Raw genomic sequence first — 24,383 nt, forward strand, 5'->3', positions numbered from 1 at the left:
CCAGTCCTCCCGAGCATTCCCTATAGTGACACAGCTGTGATCACCCTCCTGGAGCATTTTCTGTCCTCCTGGGAACCTGGTCTGGCCAACCCTGCACATCCCCAGTCCTCCTGAGTGTCCCTGTCATGGCACTTGTCACACAAGGCTGTCATTTATTGTCTCTTGGTCTGTCCTTTCTGCTTGAAGTAGATCTCTCTCATAGACGTCTAGCTGGATGACAGGTGGATGAATGGTTTCAGGATCTTTTGTCCTGGAAGGGCAGTCATTCAAAACCCTGATGGGCAGGGGAGTCTCTGTCCCTCTGTGTGCCCCCAGCCTCAGTGGAACATAGTATCTAGGACAAGGGACGTGGGAGTCCTCCCAGATGAAGTTTGTTCTATTAAGGTGGCTTCCTTCTGAGATCACAATGTGACCACATTGCGTGCCATTCCTGTGGGACAGAAAGCACACTACTGTATTATATCCTCCTTGCACACTGTGGCTAACAAAGGGGAAGCACATGCTCACCCTCACAAGTTCACACTTACACCTCTGTTTCTGAGCATCACTATCATGTAAACTATAGTGAATTCCTGTTTGTCTGCAGACATGTAGATGTGCCATTTAAGGTTTAAATAGAGGAGGATGGAGATGGAGTTCTGGCTAAAAGGATGGAAGTCCTTGCCTCTGGGGGTGAATAAATTACATTTTACCCAGAAGGCGCTATGCTCTGTTCAAAGAAGTGACATGATCCTAGGATCTTTGAGACCGGGGATTGACACAGACTTTTCCATAAGGTCTTCTATAAAGATATTCTGTCAGGTTTGCTGTCCATGTGGTGTCTCTGACAATGACTCCACTCTTGCACTGTGGCTTGACAGCAGCCACAGACCATCCATAACTCATGTTCCAGCCACACTTGATTGACAGAATCCAGGAAGAGGTCCCATTTGGCCCATGGGTGATAGTTTCCCACACTCCAGATCTGCAACATGATGGATGATGGGGGAGAGGGCTCTTCTTTTCCAGTGGCAGAGTGGGAGTACACTGGGATATATCCTGCCTGACCCTGGCCCCTCCACTTGAAAGGAAAAAAAGATGATACTGAGATTGGCCAACAATGAAGGCCTCAGGAATTCTCCTGCCTTTCTCTGTAGGCCTCAAGTTTGCCACAAGACGTTTGTCGGTGGTTGAACTCCATGTAGGTATTGTTTGGCTGAGTCAGTCCCCATTGCCTGGTGGGTATATTATATACCACACAGATGGTCATCTTGTTCAGGCCAAGACCATGAGCACATTTAGGGTTCGCCTGAGTTAGCAGAGGGTGTAGCATGTGTGGGCTTCAGGACAAGTCTGATTCAGCCCTCAGCAATGTTATGGAGCATCTGGCTTCCTGGGCTCTCTGTGGCACTGGCACAGGCCTGGCTGAGGCCACTTCTGCAGTCATGGTGGAAAAACCCCCTGGCCTGGGCAGTTCACCCCATCCTTGGCCCTACAGGCTAAGACCCAAGGTTCCTCCCACCTCATTGGCTGGGACCAGGCCACATGCCCATGAATGAACCAATCCCTGGAGCCAGGGAGTGGAGCCATGGAGGTTGGCACATGTTGTTAGAACCTCTGTTGTAATGACTTTTCTAATGGCTGTGGTGGCAAGATCTTATGAGATGCATCTGTTAATAAAACGAATATTAATTTCTGATAGTAAGTGGGTCCAAGGTGCTGGCTTAGCACCTAGCACCTCAGTCCCAGCACCTCAGTACTGCTGTACTTCTCTGCAGAGACAGTGGCTGAGGAGCAAAGTGGATGGAAACTGGCCCAGAGTGCACAAGGGAAGTGTGTGTGTTTAGGGGATTGGGGATAATAGCTCTGGCCAAGCTGTAGCTCCAACTTACCTATGTTCAAGAATGTGCAGGGAATCCGTGGTGTTTCACCATTCATCATTTTGCAGATGGAGAATATGCCTTTGCATAGAGTCTGGCAAAACTTGTTTCAAGTCTTCTGTAGTTGGTACGGAAGTCAGGAAGACAGCACCCTCCATCTGCTGGGATAGGCATGAGAGGCTGAGTGCTCTCAAGAAAGTGTCTGGCTTTCTGTGAGCCTGCACACAGGCCTGATGAGGACAGTTCACGGTTTTGTTCTGAGGAGGGAGTGGTGCCACGTGTGATCCCAGGAAGGGGACAGACCTGGAGTCCGCTGTAGAGCTACTTCATGGGAGTGGGGTTGATCTGAAGCATCTGCCCCATGAGATGTCTGTCCTTTATTGAGTTCTGGGTATGGTTTCTGTGACTGTGTCCTAATGGCTGGGATTTCCAAGGAGCGGGATTTTTTGGCTTCACTATAAGAGTTGGTCCACCCGGACTGGGCAAGTCCCATTTTGCTGCTGAGAATTGTGTCTCCAGCAGTTGGAGTCTGTATTATAGGCCTAGAGGTCAATGGTGGGGTGGATACAGTGGTCAGTAGGCTATTGTTATTGATGATTTTTGTAAGTGAAATCTATATAGGATGATATGTTAGATCTTATGGTTAGGGATCCACATTAGGTGCCCATAAATGGTGCTTTTTCTGAATTTCATATTTGGTATCTTTTTACTACTTCTAATAGCCCTCCTTGTACTCTACTTCTAATAGCCCTCCTTGTACTTGGTATTCCAAGGAGCAATGCATTACAACATTGCCTGCATTGTGTTCATGAGGATTTGAGCATGAAAAGGTTATCAGTGCTTCCACAAGTTGTACACTGGAACAGCCAAAAAGTAAAATTTTATTTTTGACACTAAGTAGGAAATATCCTGCTGTGATTCTTAGTTTAAATGAGGGGAGGGGTCCTCTTTTGGTACTGGTAATGAGTACCATAGGCCTTCCTAGGGAACATTATCAGATTCTATTGGAAACTTGGTCTTTGTTTTTGTGGAAGAATCAGGAGTCAACCAGTTATTTGTCTCCTGTCTCATTTTCCATGATAGTTCCACAATATTTGGTTTCACACCTCTACCATTGAGAAATCCCAACTTTGGCACCAACTTGCCCTTCTCTGTCAAGGGCAGAGAGCCAAGTTTGAGCCAAGACAAGAGCCGCTTCTGGGTGACTGGGAGACTCTACAATCAGAATGCTGTTGGTAGGGAGTTACTGGGAACCTAAATTCCAAACCAGCTCCTGACACCCAGATGAAATACATTTCTTTTTTTTTTAAAGATTCTATTTATTTATTTGACAGAGATCACAAGTAGGCAGAGAGGCAGGCAGAGAAAGGTGGGCGAAGCAGGCTCCCCACTGAGCAGAGGGCCTGATGTGGGGCTCGATCCCAGGACCCTGAGATCATGACCTGAGCCCCAGGCAGAGGCTTAACACACTGAGTCACCCAAGCTCCCCCAGATGAAATACATTTCTGACTTAGAAACTTCAGATAGAAATTTTGTGTCCATGATGACAAATGAAGAAAATGTGTCATCCCTAAACCTAACCTTAACCCCTAGCAACGCTGAAACCTAAGCTGACCTTAAAGCCCAAATTAGAACCCTGAATCCCAAACTTGAAGCAGAACCCAAAACCTGGACCTGGGCCCTGGATCCAAGCCCTGAACCATGAACCCAAACCCTAAACCAGGCTTCCAAGTCATGAACCACGAACCCAAATCTCAGCATGAAGCCAAACCCCAAATTTGACCTTGAACTTTATCTGTATCTGAACCCTGAGTCTTAAAGCCTAAATCATAAACTTAAAGCCCTAAACTCTAACTCTGTTCCCTTGCCCTTCACTCTAAATCCTCACCCTGACACTAAACCCAAAGCCTGATCTAGAACTCTGACTAAAACCTGAACCTGAACCCAAATTCAAACCCTTCACCACACTTTGCTTATGCATTTGCCATTGATGGATATTTGCAGTTTCTACCTTTTGATTCTTGTGAACATTGTTTGTGTTGGGGGCTAGGGTTAGGGTCTTGGATTGGGGTCAGGTCCACGCTTGAGACCAAGTTGAGGTCAGAGTGTGGGTCTGCATCAGGCCATGTTCAGTGCCACTGTTTGGGTCAAGGACTGTTGTAATTCCACATTGTTTCCAATTCATTGTTCCCTAGCTATTTTTTGAGAAGTTGGGGGATATTGGGCTCCATGCAGCTTGAATTTCCGGAATGAAATGGCTTCAGCTGGACTCCCAGGAGTGAGCAGGACCTTCCACTGAAGGTCCCACAGTCCTGCACTGCCTTCCACCGCCTGCAGAGGGCGCCAGACGCGAGCTCCCGCCCTGAGCCCAGGCTGCGCAGCCACAGCTGGGACCGGAGCCCCGCCTCCTCAGGACCCGCTGTGGAGACTTCTGGAGAATGTGGGGCGGCTCCCACCCTAACAAGACAAGCTGAGGAGGGTGTGGGTCTGCATCCATACTGACAGGACCCGTTGTGGAGGACGCGCCCACACTGACAGCAGTCCAGCCTCCTAAGGACCGGACGCTGGAGGAGGTGAGGAGAAGCCGCTTGAGTGCGGACTGGCAAGGGGGTACGTGGTCTCAGGACCCCACAGAGCAAGGGCGCCCTGTGTAGACACTGCGGCTTCCGTCGTTTTGTGTGCGGTGACTTGGCGTCCTGCTGTGCTGAGCGCGGGGCTGTGGGGTCCCCCCTTTCTGGGCTCGGCTGCTCCTCGGTCCTCCGTCTGTTTGTGTGCTCGCGGATTTGGTTCCTGGGGCTTCTCAGATGGCCTGCAGTCGGGGAGCGTCCGCCTGCCTCGGGGCTTGTGCTCCCCCACCTCAGCCCTGCGGGGTCCTTCCCGTGTCCACACCCACTCCGGGCTGGCCCCGAGTCCGGAAGTTCAGGAGCCACAGCGCGGACTCTGTAGACGGTTTTGGAGAGGAGGTATTTTCCCAGTGTGGGTTCTTCCCTGAGCACAGTGCCGCCCCAACTCCGTGTGTCTCCCTCCCTGTCTGTCGTCATTGTTGCAGGGCTGTCAGAGGACAGGTCTGTGACCTCCTTGGTTCAGGGGACTCCCGGGTGTCTTGCTCTTGGATGCAGGTGTAAATGAGATTGTTCTCCGTAGTCTCTTTCTGATGGTTCCTTCCGAGCACGTAGAAATGCCACTGATTTGTGCATATTGATTTTGTTCCTTGCAAGTTTCTTGAATTTATTAGTTCAATTTGCCTAAAACTCAAACAGCCAGTTATTTGACCAGCAGCGTGGGTTTATTTGGGAAGAGCAGAGAATGGCAGTCTGGGCTGAGCAAGCTACAGTCCCATCACAGGCAAGTGTGAGAAACAAAGGAGAGGAACATTATTTCATGGAGGAGGAAGAAGTTGGGAGGGGTGCTTGGAAGGAAAGTCCCCTGGAGAAAGGCAGGGCAGGGGTTCGGGGTGATGGAGAATTCTCACCAGCTGAGCAGCAAGCTCCTACAAAAAGTCAGGAGATGAACCTCCAGCTTCCCCTGTGGGGCCTGGAATTGGTGAGTCTCTCCTGTAGGGGATTGCAATGTGGGGTCTGTAATGGGCACTGAGCACCAGGCGCCCCCTTCCAGCCTCCCCTTCTGGCGTCCCCAGTCCACTTTACTGGGGCTTCCCTTCCTGCTTTTGCACAGTTCTAACCAGCTTGTGGTGGAGCGTTGTGGAAAACTGGAATTCCAAATCCACTGCTTCTACTGCACCCAAGACACGGGGGCCCACGATTTAATCCTCACGTGTCTCTTGCTAACATGTGGCCTCTCCACGTTGGGTGACCTGGATCTGGGAGGGCTTGGCCTCCATCCCAAAGTCTGATATCCTCTCTGCTTCTGTGTCGTCATGCTAACATGGATGTTTGGAAGAGTCGTTTCCTCTGCGGTGATTTCAAAGTGCAGTCAGCTTGTTATAGCAGCAAAAATACGTGCTGGCTCCACACTCAGATTCCCCAGCCGTCATTTCTTTACCACGTTTGCCACTTCACACTGGATGCTTCAGTGTGTTGACCCCACACCAGGATAATGTCCTGCAGAACCACCACATAACTGAAATGAGGAGATCATTACAGAACCCATCCAAGGGTTAGCGTTAGGGACTAGGGACATGGCAGGACTGACGTGAAGACCCCATGGAAAGCTGTCTGGGTGGCTGAGTTGACAGTGTAGGTGAGGGTGAGTGTCTGGCTCTGGCTTTGTGTCCAGGGGTCAGCTCAGTGTGGGTGTGTCCTCAGCTGGGCATGCAGATTTCTGCTCCTCTGAATCCTTTCCAGAGTTCCAAATGGCACAATTTCCTTCTGGGTGGCAGGCTGAGTCCTCTGGGATTGCTCAGGTGTCCCCTATCCCTTGTGCTCTGAGGACAGGCCCCTGGGAATGGACCTATCAGAACCCAACCATGGCTTAGGGTTGGGGCCTAGGGGCATGGGAGGACCCATCTGAAGGCTCTGTGGAGAGCTTCCCGGACTGCTGAGCTGAGGATGTACGTCAGGGTGAGTGTCTGGCTCTGGATTTTTTGGACAGAGGTCCACTCACTGTGGGCATGGCCTCAGGTGCACATGCAGATTTTTTCTTCTGTTCATCCTTTCTGGAGTTATACATGGCATGGTTTCCTTCTGGGCAGCGGGCTGAGTCCTCTGGTATTGCCCAGGTGTCCCCAAATTGTAGGGCTTCTACTGCAAGGTCTCTGGGGTCAGAACCCTGAGAACCAAACCAAAGGTTATGGTTAGGGCCCACCACATGGCAGGTCTGATCTGCCAGCACTTTGTCCATCTTTCTTGGGTTGGGGGAGGAGGGTGGAGTTGAGGGATTGGTTCAGGGTGAGTGTCAAGCTCCAGGTTTGCATCCAGGGTCCTGCTGAATACGGGGGTGTCCAGAGGTGGGAATACAGATTTCAGTTCCTCTGAATCCTTTCTGGAGTTCCAAATGGCATGGTTTTTCTTGGGGTGGCAGTGTGAGTCCTATGGTGTTCCTCACTGTCCCCAATCTCTGGGGCTTTGGAGCCAGGCCATTGGGGACAGACCTCTCAAGACAGAATCTAGGCTTAGAGTTTGTGCCTATGGGCATGGCTGCACTGATCTGAAAGCACTGTGATGAGGATCACAGGGGTCTGAGTTGAGAGCATGGTTCAGGATCAGTATCAAGGTCTGGGTTTGTGTCCAGGGAACCGCTGAATGTGGGGGTGGCCTCAGATGTCCAAGCAGATTTCCTCTACTCTGAATCCTGGTTTCCTTCTGGGTGGCAAGCTGAGTTCTCTGGGATTCCCCAAGTCTCCCCGGGGAGAGGGTGAGACAAGACCTTGCAAGGGCAAGATACTTTTTACAGTAAAATAATTCACCAGATGGGCTGAACAGCAGAAAAGACACAGCTCAGGAGTAAATCAGTGAACAGGAATATCATACCAAAAACTTCTTTAAGAACACAATACAGAGCAAGGGAAGATAGGAGAGAAAGCTGAGATATAAAGGACAAACCCTCCAACTTTCCAACATCATTCCCTACTCATTTATTTCCATTGCCGTCAGCTCCTTCCCAGCCAAAAATAAGTCACCTGAGCCAGCCTTTTTTATTCCTGAGTTTGGGGCACTGCAAAGCCCACCAGAGGGGCCAAGGGCACCCCTGCACCTGCTCAGCTGAACCCATTTGTACAGTGAGCAGGTACCAGCCTGGCCCTCTGGTGCCCCGTGGTCTGTGGCAGTCCTTCCTTCTAGACCCTGCTTTGCTGCTCTTCCTTCCCTAACCCTGGTCTCAAACTAGGGATTGCTCCTGGAGGAGGAGCCCAGGGAGATGAGGCTCAGGAGGGCCTCCCTGCCTGGAATCTCCGTGTGGGGAGTGCACAGCCCACACATTTTCCCCAGAGACTTGCAAAATGCAGAGAGGCAGATTTCTTTTCTCTTTTTCTCTCTCTCTCTAGCCTCACACCAACCAGGAGTTCTTAGAACTTTCTTCAGTGACTTCTAGGTGTAGCCTGGCCGCTGTTTCCACAGAAAGGCCACTTGAGCATGATCAAACTCATGTATAAGCAATTACATTTTTTTTAAAAAACAACAAGCCAATGCACACAAACCTTTGACAGCAGCAGGACGCTCAAGGGACTGGAGTCCCTACCTTGGGCAATAGCGGCAGAGGCCAGGTTCTGCCACCCAGGACCCTGGACCTTTGGCAGTTTCCACGATTGCAAATCCAGACATGTAGAATCCTGAGGGACAACCTACTAACTGCAAAAGAGCAAAAATTCATCAGGATTCAGAGAGTGGAAATCCATTTGTACTGGAAAAGAAAGAAGTAGGCTTGCTGTGAATCCAGCGGGGAGGACAGGCATAGATAAAGGCTGCTGTATGAGTCATGGAAACTATTGTTTCTCAAGGATGCTGTCTCTGTAAAATGCTATGAGGACTCTCTTGGGGAACTCCTGCTTTCCTACCAGTGACACCCCCAGATTCTGCTTTGCTAGTCCCATGGATTCCTGGGGATACCCAGCTGCTAAGCTACACTGTCCTCATGACAACACTTGTTAATGGACTGAATGTTTGTGTCTTGCCCCAATTCAGATGTTGAAGTCCTAACCCTCAAGGAGTGCCATCAGGAGGTATGGGCTTGGAGAGGTGATGAGGTCATGAGATTGGAACCCTTGTGAATGAGATAAAAGCACTTCTGGGAAAAGACCTGAGAGCTTATTCAGCCAGCTGTCAGCCATGCAAGGCGACAACAGGAATATGGGCATCTATAGATAAGGAAGCAGGTTCTTGCTAGATATCAGATCTCCCAGGACCTTGCTTTTGGTCTTCTCAGCCTCTAGAACTGCAAGGAATAGTAAATGTTTTGCTGTTTCAGCCACCCAGTCTGTGATCATTTGTTGCAGCAGCCTGAACTGAATAAGGCAGAGCCCAAGTCCTGGTTAATCCCTGCTTCTACTCATTTCCGCTCAGAAAGAGCTTCTAATCCCCTACTGACCTCTGCTTTCCATACACCTGCTTGAGACTCCTTCTCTGAGAGCCCAGACTTTGTAAAAGATGCTTCCCTCCTCCCTCATGGCAACCAGCATTCTATGACTCCTGAGGAATGTCTTCCCTGACTGTATTGAGTCAATAAATCTGATTTTGATCCTGGAGTCCTGGGATCGAGTCCCACATCGGGCTCCCAGCTTCATGGAGAGTCCGCTTCTCCCTCTGACATTCTCCCCTCTCATGCTCTCTCTCTTACTCTCTCTCTCTCTCTCTCTCAAATAAATAAATAAATAAAAATCTTTTAAAAATCTGATTTTAACAGGCCATAAGCTTGTTCTTTCTGGTCTTTGGAAGATTAGGCATTAGCCCTTCTGAGAAAGTTCTGAATGGCTGCTTCATGAAGGGGTGAACTGTGTCCCCAAAGTCTCTTTTTCCTGCCTTCTAATCACAGATGCTGAGACAAAACCTCCCAGGTGCTGGTTTCTCACAGCACTTAATGCTTTGGCTTTGAAGTTCCTCACTTGACAGTTCTGCTTTAATCAGTTTGTGACAAAACAGCCAATTGGTGGTGGATGCAAAGTGCACTGATAAAGTTAATATCAGGGAACAATTTTTCGAGTGTCAAGCATGTGCATGTGTGTGCACCCACACATCCATGTGCTATGCATTATGGTAAATGTCTGACAAGAACTAAAATATCAAAAAGTCAGGATACCCCATTAGCTGATATTGTTATTATCCCTACGTCCTAAACTACAAAAAACAGGGTCAGAGAATAAGAAGTGGCAAAGAGAATCAAGATTTGAGGCAGTTCGACTTCACAGCCAGCCTTAACCAATAAGCATGTACACCTGTGTCTACTTTCAGCTCTGCATAACCTTGCCATAACCTTGGATAAGCCCTTCATCTCTCAGGTTCAGGCTCTTGGTCCAAAGAGGGAAGGGGCACAGGTTGAGTACCTTCAATGGGACTTCCTGGCAGGCTTGTTTATCCAAGCATTCCCATTTCAGTTTGAGTAATTGAATCCAGTCTTTGTTTTACCAAAGGCCAAGTTTGTCCAGTGTGTCCACGCCACCAGCCAGCAGCATTTGTCCACACCATGTAACAACTGAGCAACATTCATAGGAATGGGGAAGAAAAGATGTCCATAGGTGTTGACAGATGTTCTGCATGAAGGGACAGGAGCTGGGGCCATCACCTGCTGTTTCTAGTGGCCTTCTCTGTCGAGTTAAAATAAATGGCAATTATTTGCAACGACTTGGATGGAAGTAGAGGGTATTACACCAAGGGAAGTAAGTCAGTCAGAGAAAGACAATTATCATATGATCTCACTCATATGTGGAGTTTAAGAAACAAAACAGAGAATCATAGGGGAAGAAAGGAAAAAAATAAAACAAGATGAAATCAAAGAGGGAGACAAACCAGAAGAGACTTTTTTTTTTAAAGACTTTTATTTACTTATTTGACAAACAGAGACCACAAGTAGGCAGAGAGGCAGGAAGAGAGAGAGAGGAGGAAGCAGGCTCGCCACTGAGCAGAGAGCCCGGTTCAGGGCTCGATCCCAGGACCCTGAGATCATGACCTGAGCTGAAGGCAGAGGCTTTAACCCACTGAGCCACCCAGGTGCCCCTCAGAAGAGACTCTTAATCATAGGAAACAAACTGAGGGTTCTTGGAGGGAAGGGGGATGAGTGGATGGGGTAACTGGGTGATGGACATTAAGGAGGGCATGTGATACAATGAGCACTGGGTGTTATAAAAGACTGATGAATCACTAACCTGTATGTCTGAAACTAGTATTATATGTTAATTAATTGTATTTAAATTAAACATTTATTTTAAAATAATTTAAAAATTAAGTAACAATCAAATCATGATCAGAGCTATCTAGCAGGGAGTATCAGATATAGCAGTCAGTTAAATTTAAGGGGCTTGCCAAAGTTTAGGAGAGTCACACTAGATCATTTTCCTGGGTGGGGAAGTCTTCAGGGGCAGTGCCAAAGACAAAGATTATTAATATTTCTCCTTCCCCCATTCCTCCTAGAGCCAAGGATGTTTCCTCCACTCACTCACTGGCCCTGTATGTAGGTGTTGCTTTCTCTCTACCAATCACAAGATCAGTGAGTAGCTATAATGTCACCTTTTCCAATATCCCCCTACCCCCAACCTTTTGTTTTTAATGGCCATGGGCAACAGGGACAAAGGCATTTTTTAAAAACTTGCAGAGATCTATTATGCTCTACTACCTTGGCCCACATGGGCCACTGCAAAGGGATTCTGCGAACTGTGTACTCAGATGAGTGGTCATTATCTTCAAAAAGGCAGGGACTGTGATAGACACAGGAACCAAAAAAGCAAGAATTAATGGACCATCAGAATAATGGAGTACCAACACTTTTTCATCCTTGGTTTGAATCCTCAAGGCCCAGTGTCTCAACAGAATTTTCATTTTGGTCTCATCTGACTCACTTGTCCACCCCTGGGCCAGTTGGCAGTTATACTAAGAACTGGAAATTTTTCTTAGAAGAGGAAAAGAGTATTTGTCAGGTAAACCCAAAAAATGTCCATTATAGGAAGTTAGGCCTTTTGTCATGGTACTCCATTAGCACCCTCTTGACCGTTAAAGAAAACAAATTTTGTGACACCCGTTAAAGACAGTAAGGAAGATTTTATTCAAGGGATGCTACTACGATGGGATTTTATTTTATAGTATGGGAGAGAGATCTGGCTCAGCTCAGACAAATGGAGATTTATAGCTAAAGAGCATGGTGGGGGGCACTGAATGTAAAATTAAGATGGAACATCAAGGGTAAGGATGAAGGGATTCTGGCTAAACCATATGGACAGTAACATTGTTGAAGGAAGGCTAGGGTCATAAAATATTGAGAGCAGGGGATAAGGAATTTTTTTAAAGATTTATTAATATATTTTAGAGAGAGGGAGCAGGGGTAGGGAAAGAGAATTTTAAGCATACTCTTCACTGAGCATAGAGCCTGATGTGAGGCTTGATCTCAGGACCATGATATCATGACTGAAGCAGAAACCAAGAGTCAAACGTTCAACCAACTGCACCAACCAGGTGCCCCGGGAATAAGGGATTTGATCAGATATTAAGTGTTGTAAGATGCTGAAGCACCTGGGTGGCTCAGTTGGTTAACTCTCTGGCTTTGGCTCTCAGGTCATGATCTGATCCCAGGATCAAGCCTGGCATTGGGGTTCCTGCTCAGTGGGGAGTCTGGTTCTCTCTCTCCCTCTGCTACTCCCCCTGCTCATGCTACCTCTCTCTGTCAAAATAAATAAATCTGGGGCGCCTGGGTGGCTCAGTGGGTTAAAGCCTCTGCCTTCAGCTCAGGGTCCTGGGATCGAGTCCCGCATCAGGCTCTCTGCTCAGCGGGGAGCCTGCTTCCTCCTCTCTCTCTCCTGCCTCTCTGCCTACTTGTGATCTCTGTCAAATAAATAAATAAAATCTTGGAAAAAATAAATAAATAAATCTTAAAAAAAAAAAAAGAGTGGTAAGATACCAGGGGTGAGAGATAAGGAATTTGATCAGATATCAAGAGTAGGATAGGATATTGCTGAAAAATTGACTAAGCAGGTTTCTTGCTAAAACTGGGCTACGTGGGCAGAGCCTGAGGTCAAGGCCTGGACAGAAAGAGGACTCAGAAGAACCTGACTCAAGTCTGGTCAAGGAGAAAGTCTTCATCATCCATGACTCATTGTATTTTCTGCAGTCACACATTTCACTAATTCTTTTATCAGACATTCAGTGAACAAGAAACATGAAAACAGCAGCAATAATAATAACAAATGTAAGCGCTCTAGCAGAGACAAAGGCAGTCAGGAATCCGCCTCATCAGATTTAGAATATACATGACTCCATGGCCGAGTTACTACCACTGCTTGACTTCACTGTTGAGATTAAGATGTAGTGCAGAGGATCAGAGGGAAGGGAGGGAAAACTGCATGGGAGTCATCAGAGAGGGAGACAAACCATGAGGCACCTTTAACTATAGGAAACAAACTGAGGGTTGCTGGGGCGGGGGGAGTGGGAGACATGGAGTAACTGGGTGATGGGCACTAAGGAGGACATACGATGTGATGAGCACCAGGTGTCATCCACAACTGATGAGTTACTAAAATCTGTGTGAAACCAATGATGTACTATCTAAAGGCTAATTGAATTTAAATACCTAAAAAAGACACTTAAAAAAATGATGTAGCATAACTCACAATATCCTTTGAGTGGAAGAATGTGTGGACTTTCCACACCTCTGCTGTCCAAGTCCCATGGCTAGCAGCCACATGTGGCTAATGACCACTTAAAAGGTGGCCAGTTCAAATGGAGAAATGCTGTAAAAGCAGAATAAACACTGGCTTTCAAAGACATATTGTAACCAAAGGTCAGAGAGTATTGCCATCCTCACATGGCAAACATCACATGACTTCTACAGCTAATGAGAGTGGGACCCAAGATGGGAGAACCTGAAAGTACATGATGTCAGAAAGAACAGGAGGAAGAAGGAGTTACAATCCTGAAGTGGATGGGCTGAGGACAGTCAGAATGCCTTTGGGGGGGGGGGGGGTGATTCTGTATACGGACAAAGAGAATTCACTGGAGATGACATCTGTATGCCTCACATTTTCAAGGAAAAATTATGAAAACACGTATAGACCCACAGCCATAGTTTAATTATGTTTGAAATGTATTCAGACCTACTCCAGTCAGTAAATTGCATACTTTCACATTTAGCTTCTCAATTTTCTCTTCGGCTCCTCCCATTCTTGAAATCTCAACACAAATCCCATCTCTTGCCTAAGGACCATAAACTACCTCACTATCAAAGACCACAGTTCATTCACTCATTTGATTCATTCAAAACAACCTAATCTTGAGTGATGTCTTAGACCCTCTTCTAGGGGACTAGTGACACGGTGAACAAAACACGTAAAGATCTCACTTTCATGGAGCCTATCTGGTATTTAGGGGAAAATCTTTCCTTATCAACATGAAAAGACTTATTATGGATGTTGCTTAGAATTTCAGTTTTTTTTCTTGACAATATCTCAGGTGGTCATCTTTGAGGTGGTTCTCCTGAAAATCCTTTTGGGGGGGACTGATTCAACTTTCTGAGTCAGATGCTTTCCTAAAGACAGGGGTAACAGGAAAAGTGACAACTGTCACTCTTGCATTAAGAACAGGGATCACAATGCCTGAAACAGAGATACGCTGCTCAGCTGTCAGAAAGTCCACAAGGCTCCAAATGTGTGTGGCCAACTAATGGAACCTGTCGCTCAGAGGTTATCATCCTGAGAGCAATGGGAAATCCCTCTAGTTAAGGACTCTTCTTGATGGAAGCTTGACAATGGCCTTGATTCATTTACTGTGATGTTTAAGTAATTATACACATTAAGAAAAGTGCACAAAAGGGCGCCTGGGTGGCTCAGTGGGTTAAGCCTCTGCCTTCGGCTCAGGTCATGATCTCAGGGTCCTGGGATCGAGGCCCGCATCGGGCTCTCTGCTCAGCGGGGAGCCTGCTTTCTCCTCTCTCTCTCTATGCCTGCCTCTCTGCATACTTGTGATCTCTCTCTCTGTTTCAAATAAATAAATAAAATCTTTAAAAAAAAAAAAAAAGAAAAGAAAAGTGCACAAGGCACTTACATTTCCATGATACCATCAAGGATATTGTTGTTCTATTAAAATGTTACATCTAGAGCTGTAATGTATAGAGTAGTTAAATCAATCACTATGTGGTACAGGTGAAACTATTGTAACAGCCATACTTCCATAAAAAAGAAAAATTTTTTTGTGGTTTCTGATCTAGGAATCAGCCAGTGAATAATTCTATATCAGTGTCCAGTTATCGGGCTAAACATGTAATTTATTTGTACTTCTGAGGGTAAGCTGAATTGTGATCACTGAGCCAGCTGTGTTCTAGTAACTACTCATTTACCCAACATAACAGATATAAGAAGGTAAAAGGCTTCTAAGGAGACTGATGATTTATATTTTGAACCACATCTTGGTAGGTATAACTTGCAATTTGTGCTTAGTGATAAGATTTCTGATATTTACTTTCTCCTTCCCTTGGCAAGTCAAGTTAGTTAAAAAGTAACTAGAATTGGGGCACCTGGGTGGCTCAGTGGGTTAAAGCCTCTGCCTTCGGCTCAGGTCATGATCCCAGGGTCCTGGGATGGAGCCCCGCATCGGGCTCTCTGCTCAGTGGGGAGCCTGCTTCCCCCTCTCTCTCTGCCTGTCTCTCTGCCTGTCTCTCTGCCTGCCTCTCTGCCTACTTGTGATCTCTGTCTGTCAAATAAATAAAATCTTTAAAAAAAAATAACTAGAATTGAGTCCATTGTTTTTCTTAAATGTTTACAGAGCTATAGAACTCTCAAGCTTTCTTTACTAGACAGGATTAGATCTCATTAGTGATAAAGAACAGAATGATTTATATTGCTAAAGTGAGAGCTGTCTGTCAGTTTGGAGAAAGCTCATTTTTATAACCAACAGATTGGCTGGGCTAGAGATTAATAAGTGCTATGGGTGGGGTGATGAAAGTGATACATTCAATGACCTGTGGAATTTGTTCTGTAATTCCCCCGCTCCTCTGTTCTGCAGAGCGTCTTCTTCAGTACCCAGCACTGCCCATAACTACATTCAGAAAATCACTTTACAGAACCGGGTTATTTGTTTTGCCTTTTTTTTTTTAATTTTTAAAACACTTTATTTATTTACTTGACACAGAGAGAGAGAGAGCACAAGCAAGGGGAGCAGCAGAGGGAGAGGGAGAAGCAAGCTCCCTGCTTGGTGGGGTTGCACAGGGGCTGGAGAAGACAGAATGGGAAGGGGACAAGGAGAACAGTGGGTTTCGGCTTCTTGGAAACAGATACCACATCTATTTCTATGTTTATCTCACTGCTATAAACCCAGGTCACAGCACAGTGCCTGCAGCAGAGTCATGGAAGTGCTCCAGAACTGATAACTATTGTATTTATACTACTAAAATTCCCTCCACAAAGGGCCAAGTGCCATAGCTTCTCCCAGTTCCCCACAGTGAGCACAATGAAGAATCAAACTATCAGATTAAAGATGGTGAGAGGCGTTTTCAGGACCCAGATCACAGGAGCCATATTGTATTGCAGGACCAGGGGTCTTACCAGTGACTAGGTATTCACTCCTTTTAAGAGGCTAGCTCCTTGGATCTCCCTCTTCAATCCTCTGAACCTGTCTGGCATCAGAAACAAAAGTAAACATTACTTATCGCCCTTGTTTATTTTTTACTATTATTTGTTAGAGAGGAAGAGAGAGAAATCACAAGCAAGGGGAGCAGCAGGCAGAGGGAAGGCAGGCCCCCTACTAGAGCCTGGTATGGGATCCAATCTCAGGACCTTGGGATCATGACCTGAACCAAAGGTAGACGCTTAACTGAGTAAGCCACCCAGGCATCCCTTATTGTTCTTCTTTAAAATTTAATGCATTCTCTCTCCCTCTCTCTCTGTCCCCACTCTGTCACTCATACACGCACAATCACAGAGTCACAGACAATAGCAAGGTATTTCCCATTCTAATTCTCTAAGGCACTATGAGCTTAAGCTCAACAGAATCACTTTGCCAGCTGCTGCTCTATTGTGCCCTGACCCCTTCTCTGTCCCCAAGCTCGATCTATGACTCAAGTGTCACGGTGGTGGCTCTTTCTGCCCTCCCTCCATAAGGCTGTCATCAGCACACTCTTCCCCATGGCTCCACTCCCAGGCACTGGCTGCCTTTGGCCTAGTGGTCTGCCCTCTCCTAGAGCCTTTCCACTCTCCCTGAGGGGAAGAGAACCCTTACTTCTCCCCAGTGGCTGTCATGTGTCCGCTATATATTGTGACGAACAGCCCGATTAAGAGATTGGAAACTAAAAGACCTGCTTCTGGTTATGGATAAAACTAACTCTGGGGCTTGGGACACGTGACTGCAGCACATGGTGGTAGAACTGAGACGGTTAGGGAGTTAATCTGCATTTTCACATCTGGTCAGCAACAGAACAAAAAGGACAACCCAGATCTCCTATCTCCCAGAACATTACTCTTCAAGTAACTTAGAGCACCATCCTTCTCCAGCTTTGGGAGTGGCACTTTTCCAACCCCAAAGTCTTGATTCTAGGCAGCACTCTGAGAGATATTCCCTCCAGAATCACCCCTGGCTGGAAGCAGTGGTTGGCCAAAGCCTCCCAAATATCTTCCCTTCAGAGTTGCGCTTGCGTCAAACTCAAAACTGTGGCACATACGGGACTTTCCTGTTGGCCTCTAGCTCTAATGTCCTATTGGACTTCAGAGGTGCTCTTTTATACCCACTTACTTTATAACATCACTGTGTGACTCCTCTAGAATTTACTCCATGGTTTTTCTCCTGTACTGATTGTTAAGGACTGAATTGTGTCCCACAAAAGTCATGTGTAGAATTCCTAATCTCCAGTGTGACTGCCTCTGGAGATAGGGCCTAGAAGGAGGTACTGAAGGTTTGATGAGGTCACGGGAGTCCTAATCTGCTAGGAGTGCTGTCATCATAAGGGGGAAACACATGAAAGCACTCTCTCTACCTCCCCTCTGGGGGCCCACAGAGAAGAGGTCATCTGAGGGTACAGTTGAAAAGATAGCGATCGGGGTGCCTGGGTGGCTCAGTGGTTAAAGCCTTTGCCTTCGGCTCAGGTCATGATCTCAGGGTCCTGGGATCGAGTCCCGCATTGGGCTCTCTGCTCAGCAGGGAGTCTGCCTCCTCCTCCTGTCTCTCTCTGCCTGCCTCTCTGCCTACTTGTGATCTGTCAAATTAAAAAAAAAAAATCTTAAAAAAGAAAATATAGCAATCTACAGGCCAACAAGAAAAGGCTCACTGGAAACCAACCTTGCTGGCACCTTGATCTGGAACTTCTGGCCTCCAGATCTGTGAGAAAATACATTTCTGTCATTTAAGCCCCCCAGCCTGTGTTTGGTATAGCAGCCTGAGCAGACAAAAGTATACTGATAAAGCCTTCTTTCAAGCTTTGGAGAAACTTTCTATACACTGTGCTCCATGCTTTTGGGTCTAACCCTTCTCTCCATAGCCGTTGCTAATATTTGAGCCAGAGAAGTCATAAATACTAGGAATGTTGTAATTGGATAAGGGATCAATAACCATCTAACTCAGTATCCCCAACTATGAAGAATTAACACACACACACACACACACACACACTACAAACATGGTTATCCCACTTAATTGCATCGGTGATTTCTTGATACCCAAGCCCAAATGGCAGCTCCCCTTCGGAGTACTAACCTCACTATCTCCCTGTGACCTACCCACCTTCATGCAGACCCAGGACCTTATACCTCAACTCCTGCCAAGCTAACGACAAAAGTTTATGATTCAGTTCCTACCTCTCCTGCTTTATTCATGACCTCTTAAAGTCTAGCGACCCCATCCTCCTCTTCTTTCCAAAAAACAAAACAAAACAAAACAAAACCCACTGCTTCCTGGGAACCTTTCAGATGTTTTTTACCTTTACAATCTACCGGAGGATAACAATGTACCAGAACCCTTGAGTGACCATTAATGCCTATTGGTCACATCGTGTATGCTACGTAGGACCTTATTCTGTGTTCTTAACAATCATGGCTTTGACTCGTAGCTAAAGGTGGACTTTAACTAGAGTCTATTGTGCAAATACCTGAAGCAGGAAGTCCCCTGCCCAGTGAATGAGGCATGCAGACTTCCAGAGGTCTTGAGGTCCTCTCTTCAAATATACACATTCATTGGGCGCCTGGGTGGCTCAGTGGGTTAAGCCGCTGCCTTCGGCTCAGGTCATGATCTCCGGGTCCTGGGATCGAGTCCCACATCGGGCTCTCTGCTCAGCAAGAAGCCTGCTTCCCTCTCTCTCTCTCTCTGCCTGCCTCTCCGTCTACTTGTGATCTCTCTCTGTCAAATAAATAAATAAAAAATCTTAAAAAAAAAAAAAATATACACATTCACTTTGAACAGTCATGCCCTCCCCGAGGGAAAAGACGACCATCCAAAATCAACCTGTGACCTCAGAGAGCTGCTGCTAGATTGCAGGCAGTGTTAGCGTCCTCCAGTTTGTTGGCCTCTCCGTGCTAAAAATCCCCGTTTCTAGGAAAAAATATACAGTGGAAAAAAGACAGTCTCTTCAATAAATGGTGCTGGGAAAACTGGACAGCTATATGTAGAAGAATGAAACTCAACCATTCTCTTACACCACACACAAAGATAAACTCAAAATGAATAAAAGACCTCAACGTGAGACAGGAATCCATCAGAATCCTAGAGGAGAACATAGGCAGTAACCTCTTTGATATCAGCCACAGCAACTTCTTTCAAGATATGTCTCCAAAGGCAAAGGAAACAAAAGTGAAAATGAACTTTTGGGACTTCATCAAGATCAAAAGCTTCTGCACAGCAAAGGAAAGAGTCAACAAAACAAAGAGGCAACCCACGGAATGGGAGAAGATATTTGCAAATGACAGTACAGACAAAAGGTTGATATCCAGGATCTATAAAGAGCTCCTCAAACTCAACACACACAAAACAGACAATCATATAAAAAAAAAATGGGCAGAAGATATGAACAGACACTTCTCCAATGAAGACATACAAATGGCTCTCAGACACATGAAAAAATGTTCATCATCACTAACCATCAGGGAGATTCAAATCAAAACCACATTGAGATACCACCTTACACCAGTTAGAATGGCCAAAATTAGCAAGACAGGAAACATGTGTTGGAGAGGATGTGTAGAAAGGGGAACCCTCTGACACTGTTGGTGGGAATGCAAGTTGGTGTAGCCACTTTGGAAAACAGTGTGGAGATTCCTCAAGAAATTAAAAATAGAGCTTCCCTATGACCCTGCAATTGCATTACTGGGTATTTACCCCAAAGATACAGATGTAGTGAAAAGAAAGGCCATCTGTACCCCAATGTTTATAGCAGCAATGGCCACGGTCGCCAATAGACGAATAGATAAGGAAGATGTGGTCCATATACACTATGGAGTATTATGCCTCCATCAGGAAGGATGAATACCCAACTTTTGTAGCAACATGGACGGGACTGGAAGAGATTATGCTGAGTGAAATAAGTCAAGCAGAGAGAGTCAATTATCACTTATTCACAAATAAGTGAAATAATGCTTCACTTATTTGTGGAGCATAACAAATAGCATGGAGGACATAGGGAGATGGAGAAGAGAAGGAAGTTGAGGGAAATTGGAAGGGGACTATGGACTCTGAAAAGCAATCTGAGGGTTTTGAAGGGGCGGGGGTGGGAGGTTGGGGGAACCAGGTGGTGGGTATTGGAGAGGGCACGTATTGCATGGAGCACTGGGTGTGGTGCAAAAACAATGAATACTGTTTCGCTGAAAAGAAAAATTTTTTTAACATCAAAAAAAAAAAAATCCCTGTTTCTATCACAAGCTTCCTCTCAAAATTCTAACCAATTAATGGAGGCAACTGGGTAATTTTCTATCGACATAACAGACGTCCAAGGCCATGTATTTTGAAACAAACAATTTTGTCCTCTATTGGGTTTGCTATTTTAGTAGAATTATGTGTAAGAGAGGCAGTTAGAAAGAGCTTTTGATGTACAAATTTAAATTTGAACCTATTCTAATTTTGAACTTTATCCTCTTCCCTCTCCCTGGAGAATTTATTTCATGTCCTTTTTTTTTTTAAGATTTTATTTATATATTTGACAGAGAAGACATTGCAAGAGAGGGACAGAAGCAGAAAGAGTGAGAGGGAGAAGCAGGCTTCCCACCAAACAGGGAGCCCGATGTGGGTCTCAATCCCAGGACCATGGGATCATAACCTGAGCCTAAGACAGATGCTTAACAACCGAGCCACTCAGGCACCCCTTGTTTCATGTTCTTAACAGAATTGAGAGTTTTTATATAGAATATGGATGGTCACCATGATTCTATGGTGCCTTGCTTGACCGAGATATAAAAGTACAAGCATCAACTTTCAAAGGATTACCTCCAGCAAATTCTTATGTTTACCATAATGTTAATTTTTAAAATTTACTTGTTTAGATGCAGTACAAAAAATAGATGTTTGTCATTTTTGTAGCAAATTATTACTGGTTTTTCATTCATCTTTGAGAGTCCTGGTGAAGATGTTTGGTTCCCCTTGAAGTACTGAAAAGAAGATACTAAAAAATATTTGGGGGTGACTGGGTTGTTCAGTCGGTTGAGTGGCTGCCTTCGGCTCAAGTCATGCTCCCAGGATCCTGGGATCGAGTCCATCATCAGGCTCTCTGCTCAGCAGAGAGCCTACTTATCCCTCTCCCTTTGCCTGAAGCTCTGCCTACTTGTGCTCTCTCTATCAAATAAATAAATAAAATCTTTTTTAAAAACTGTAAGGGCTTCTCAGACACTCTTTCCTACCATCCCCATTTGTACATAAGGAAAGGCGGTGCAAACCTGGAGGGAGGAGGCCAGAATGAAAATTAAAGAAATGAAAGAAAGAAAGAAAATGAAAAGAAAATGAAAGGGGAACTGGCTGAGAGACTAGAGCTGAAGCTTCATCAAAGTATAGCCTTCCAGGAAGTAGAAAATGGGATGTTTGCTTCCAGCTTGGAGAGTATGGGAGCTTGGGTAATAGAAACAAGCAAAATCCCAATGATTATGAGGCTCTGGAGGAATGGGGTGGGGTACCCAGGTGACCAGTAGGTTACAAAACCAGATTCTACCCATTTTTGTTAAAAAGAAAAAAAAAAAATACTCTGCAATTCATCCTCTTCATCCCCCTCCCTCCTGCAAACAGAGTAAAAAGCAGTGACTCTCGAGGTACATAAAAATGAGTGAGACATAAACCAACAATCACAAACGTTTCAGAAAAATCAAGCCACGGAAAAAAAGAACAGCTTTAATATGTTTTATCCTTTCAAGAGAGAATATGCACCTAAGGAAAAAAAAAAGTGCTAGACATTAACATCAATGTAATTAAATTAATCATAGGGATAAGCCAGAATATCTTATCATGAAATGAGAGCAGGCAGTTATGAAAATAATTAGCCGAGATCTTGGAAATACAAGTAGCAACCGCAGTAAAAAGAAACCTTTCAAAGAGATGGGCTGAATAGCAGAATGAGCACTGCTTAAAACCAAACCAGAGAGATGGAATATCAAGCTAAGAAATTCTCTAAGAAGGCAACCCAAGGAAGAAAAAGATAAAAGCTCTGAGTGGCAGGTAAGGAATTATAGAAGACAGACCTAAAAGTTCCAGCAGAGGTCTACAGACATCCCATTGGTTTGTCATCTTTCCTGCTTATCTTCTCAGCCAAAATAAAGCACCTCAGCGCGGATGGACTTTTTCCCAGTTATTGTTGGCTTCCGGCTCGGAGTCTCAAAGTGCTGGTTTGGGCCCCAGTTTTCCCCCGGGATTCCCCTACCAGCACCTGTGACTTCTTCAGACAGGCTCCTCAGGAAGCCCAGGAACACCAGCAGCTTCAGCGCTACTCAGTCCCTAGCACTGCGCCTCCTAAGCTAACACTTCGTTACACTCCGAATGAGTCCAGCCGCCAGATGCCAATTCAGCGATGAGAAAGCTCCTGAGCTCCAGGAAGCCGCATGGGGACGCTGAGCCCCAAGGTAACTTGCATCACGGTCCCGCCCCTTCACGCAGACCCCGCCCCTTTATCGGCCACGCCCCATTGGAGCGCGGGTCCTTGTGGGAGTTGTGGTCCCCGCGCGGCCGCGAGCCTCCTGCGGGAAGGTGGGGCTGGCAGCTGGAAGAACCCGGGAACTACAGCTGCGGAGGACGCCTCCGCCTCCCCGGGGACTCGGGCTCTACGGCGGCCAATTAGGCAGGACCACGTGAGTCGCAGGAGCGGGCCTGGCGCCTTCCCCTAGGCCCGCCGCCCTCCTCGCCCTCCCGCTCTCTCGCACTCCCTCACTCCCGCGAGCCCCCTCTCAGGTTTGGAACTCAGCCCTTCTGACCCGCACCTGCACAGCCAGGCCAGGATTAGGCTCGGAGCGCCCAGAAGTAGGGCTCTCCTCCTACGGGTCGCCCTTGACCTCCTACCTCCCAGGCGCTTACCAGCCACGCCTCCAGGGGCCTGAGAACTTTCTCCAGGTAGTGCGGTGAACAGTCTAGGACTCACCAGCTTTGGGGTTTTTGTTTTATTTTGTTTTTGGGTTTTTTGTTTGTTTGTTTTTTGTCTTTGATCATTGTTCTTTGGTGTAGAGTTACTTGAAAACCATTGTTTCATCTCTCTTGTCTGTTTCGGGGCATATTTCAGGCTAGACAATGAATCAAGTCCGTATTACTATAACTTTGCTGGAAGCAGAAAGTAAGGGTGGCTTTTTTTCGGATACTATCTTAAACATAATATAAAACCAACAGATCAGGATTCCAAACAATGCACCAGATTTCATACCTAGTGCCTGCTGATGAAATGATCCGTTTAAGTGTTCACTATATTTTCGGCATTGGGGCTGGTAACATCTAATTTTGTGCGTTATACAGAATTTTACATACACACGGTAGCAATATTTTTCAAACCCCATACTGGGACGATTAGATTGCGATTCTTAGGCTTAATATTTAATAATTCATAGGAAGAGGCCTGCTCAGACACTACTCTAACTACACATTTACTGATTCTGGTAGAAAAACGGAGAAAACAAAAGAGTTAAGACTCCTTCCCTTAAAAATTGATGGTCCATATGGTATTAAAATTAAATACACTAAGATGTTATTTTCTTTTTAGAATCCTGTCCTTCACATCAATAATCTTTCACTACAAGTTCAGGTTACTTTTGTATTACTAAAACACATATTGTTAAGGGAAAAAAAAAAAAAAAAAAAGCTGTCTCCCACTGAGTGTGAGCTAATGAGTATAACAGCTACTCAGGTGATACCTAAAATCCATCATGGTTCCTCATTCCCGAAGAAGATTCACTGCCTTTGATGGGGAGCAATAACAAGGTCATTCTGGAGGTGGAATGCCTGGCGATGGTTCCTCACTGGTCTGTCAAGCTTCAAACAGGGAAGGAACTCCTTAATGTAAGATGCCAGGTTTCACCACCGTCCCAGCTGCTTTTCTTGTAGCACCTACACAAGTTTTGGATCTTCCTCCTTCAAGGACTTCTCCCTCCAGCCCAGTTCTCAAGAGCTAAAGGTTGCTCAGCTCCCTTGCAACTCCCTGGTGCCAGCTTCAGGCACGGGTCCCTCAAGCAAAGTCCTTAGTGCCTCTCAGCACCTACTGCTCTCCTCTCCTGGTGGTCTCTCCGGAAGGGGTCTTCTCTAGCTCTTCTAGCAGGAGATGGGCACTTCCCATCTGCCCCTGTTGCCGGACCAACCTTACCTATCCTGCAGGGTCAGGTCAGCCTGGCTTTTTATCTGTTGTTCTCTTCTGAGTGGTTAGTTTGTCATAGATACCGTGCTTTGCTTTTGTCAGGACTTACCCTGGACTATCAAAACCCTTTTCTTGTGCCAGTGAAGCCTAAGAAACATTCCTGATGAGAGAACCAGGAACTCGAACAGATCATATTTATCCTGAATGTTCTGTCCA

The 24,383-nt window shown here is 46.0% G+C and overlaps 1 protein-coding gene and 1 long non-coding RNA gene across 4 annotated transcripts in view; one reads left to right on the forward strand and one right to left on the reverse strand.

Annotated features, from left to right (window-relative positions):
• Positions 1–9,154: 9,154 nt before the first annotated feature.
• Positions 9,155–16,296, reverse strand: LOC125085214 (uncharacterized). 2 transcript variants are annotated; one of them, XR_007122816.1, is made up of 3 exons: positions 15,988–16,296; positions 13,063–13,182; positions 9,155–10,053 (listed from the first exon to the last, which is right to left on the reverse strand). It is a non-coding gene; the product is annotated as an uncharacterized LOC125085214 (long non-coding RNA). The 2 variants fall into 2 exon arrangements; XR_007122815.1 differs by lacking the exon at positions 9,155–10,053 and adding an exon at positions 10,832–11,160.
• Positions 16,297–22,447: 6,151 nt separating this feature from the next.
• The window catches only part of EDARADD (EDAR associated via death domain), an 87,256-nt gene continuing 85,320 nt past the window's right edge, over positions 22,448–24,383 (forward strand). The window contains exon 1 of one of the 2 annotated variants that reach the window (XM_047702542.1): positions 22,448–22,683. The gene's annotated coding sequence lies outside the window, so the exon portion shown is untranslated. Of the gene's footprint in view, positions 22,684–22,817; positions 22,943–24,383 lie in introns of those variants that run through there. The other variant, XM_047702541.1, reaches the window with a different exon arrangement.

Source organism: Lutra lutra, chromosome 14, assembly GCF_902655055.1.
Source record: "Lutra lutra chromosome 14, mLutLut1.2, whole genome shotgun sequence".
Classification (NCBI taxonomy): domain Eukaryota; kingdom Metazoa; phylum Chordata; class Mammalia; order Carnivora; family Mustelidae; genus Lutra; species Lutra lutra.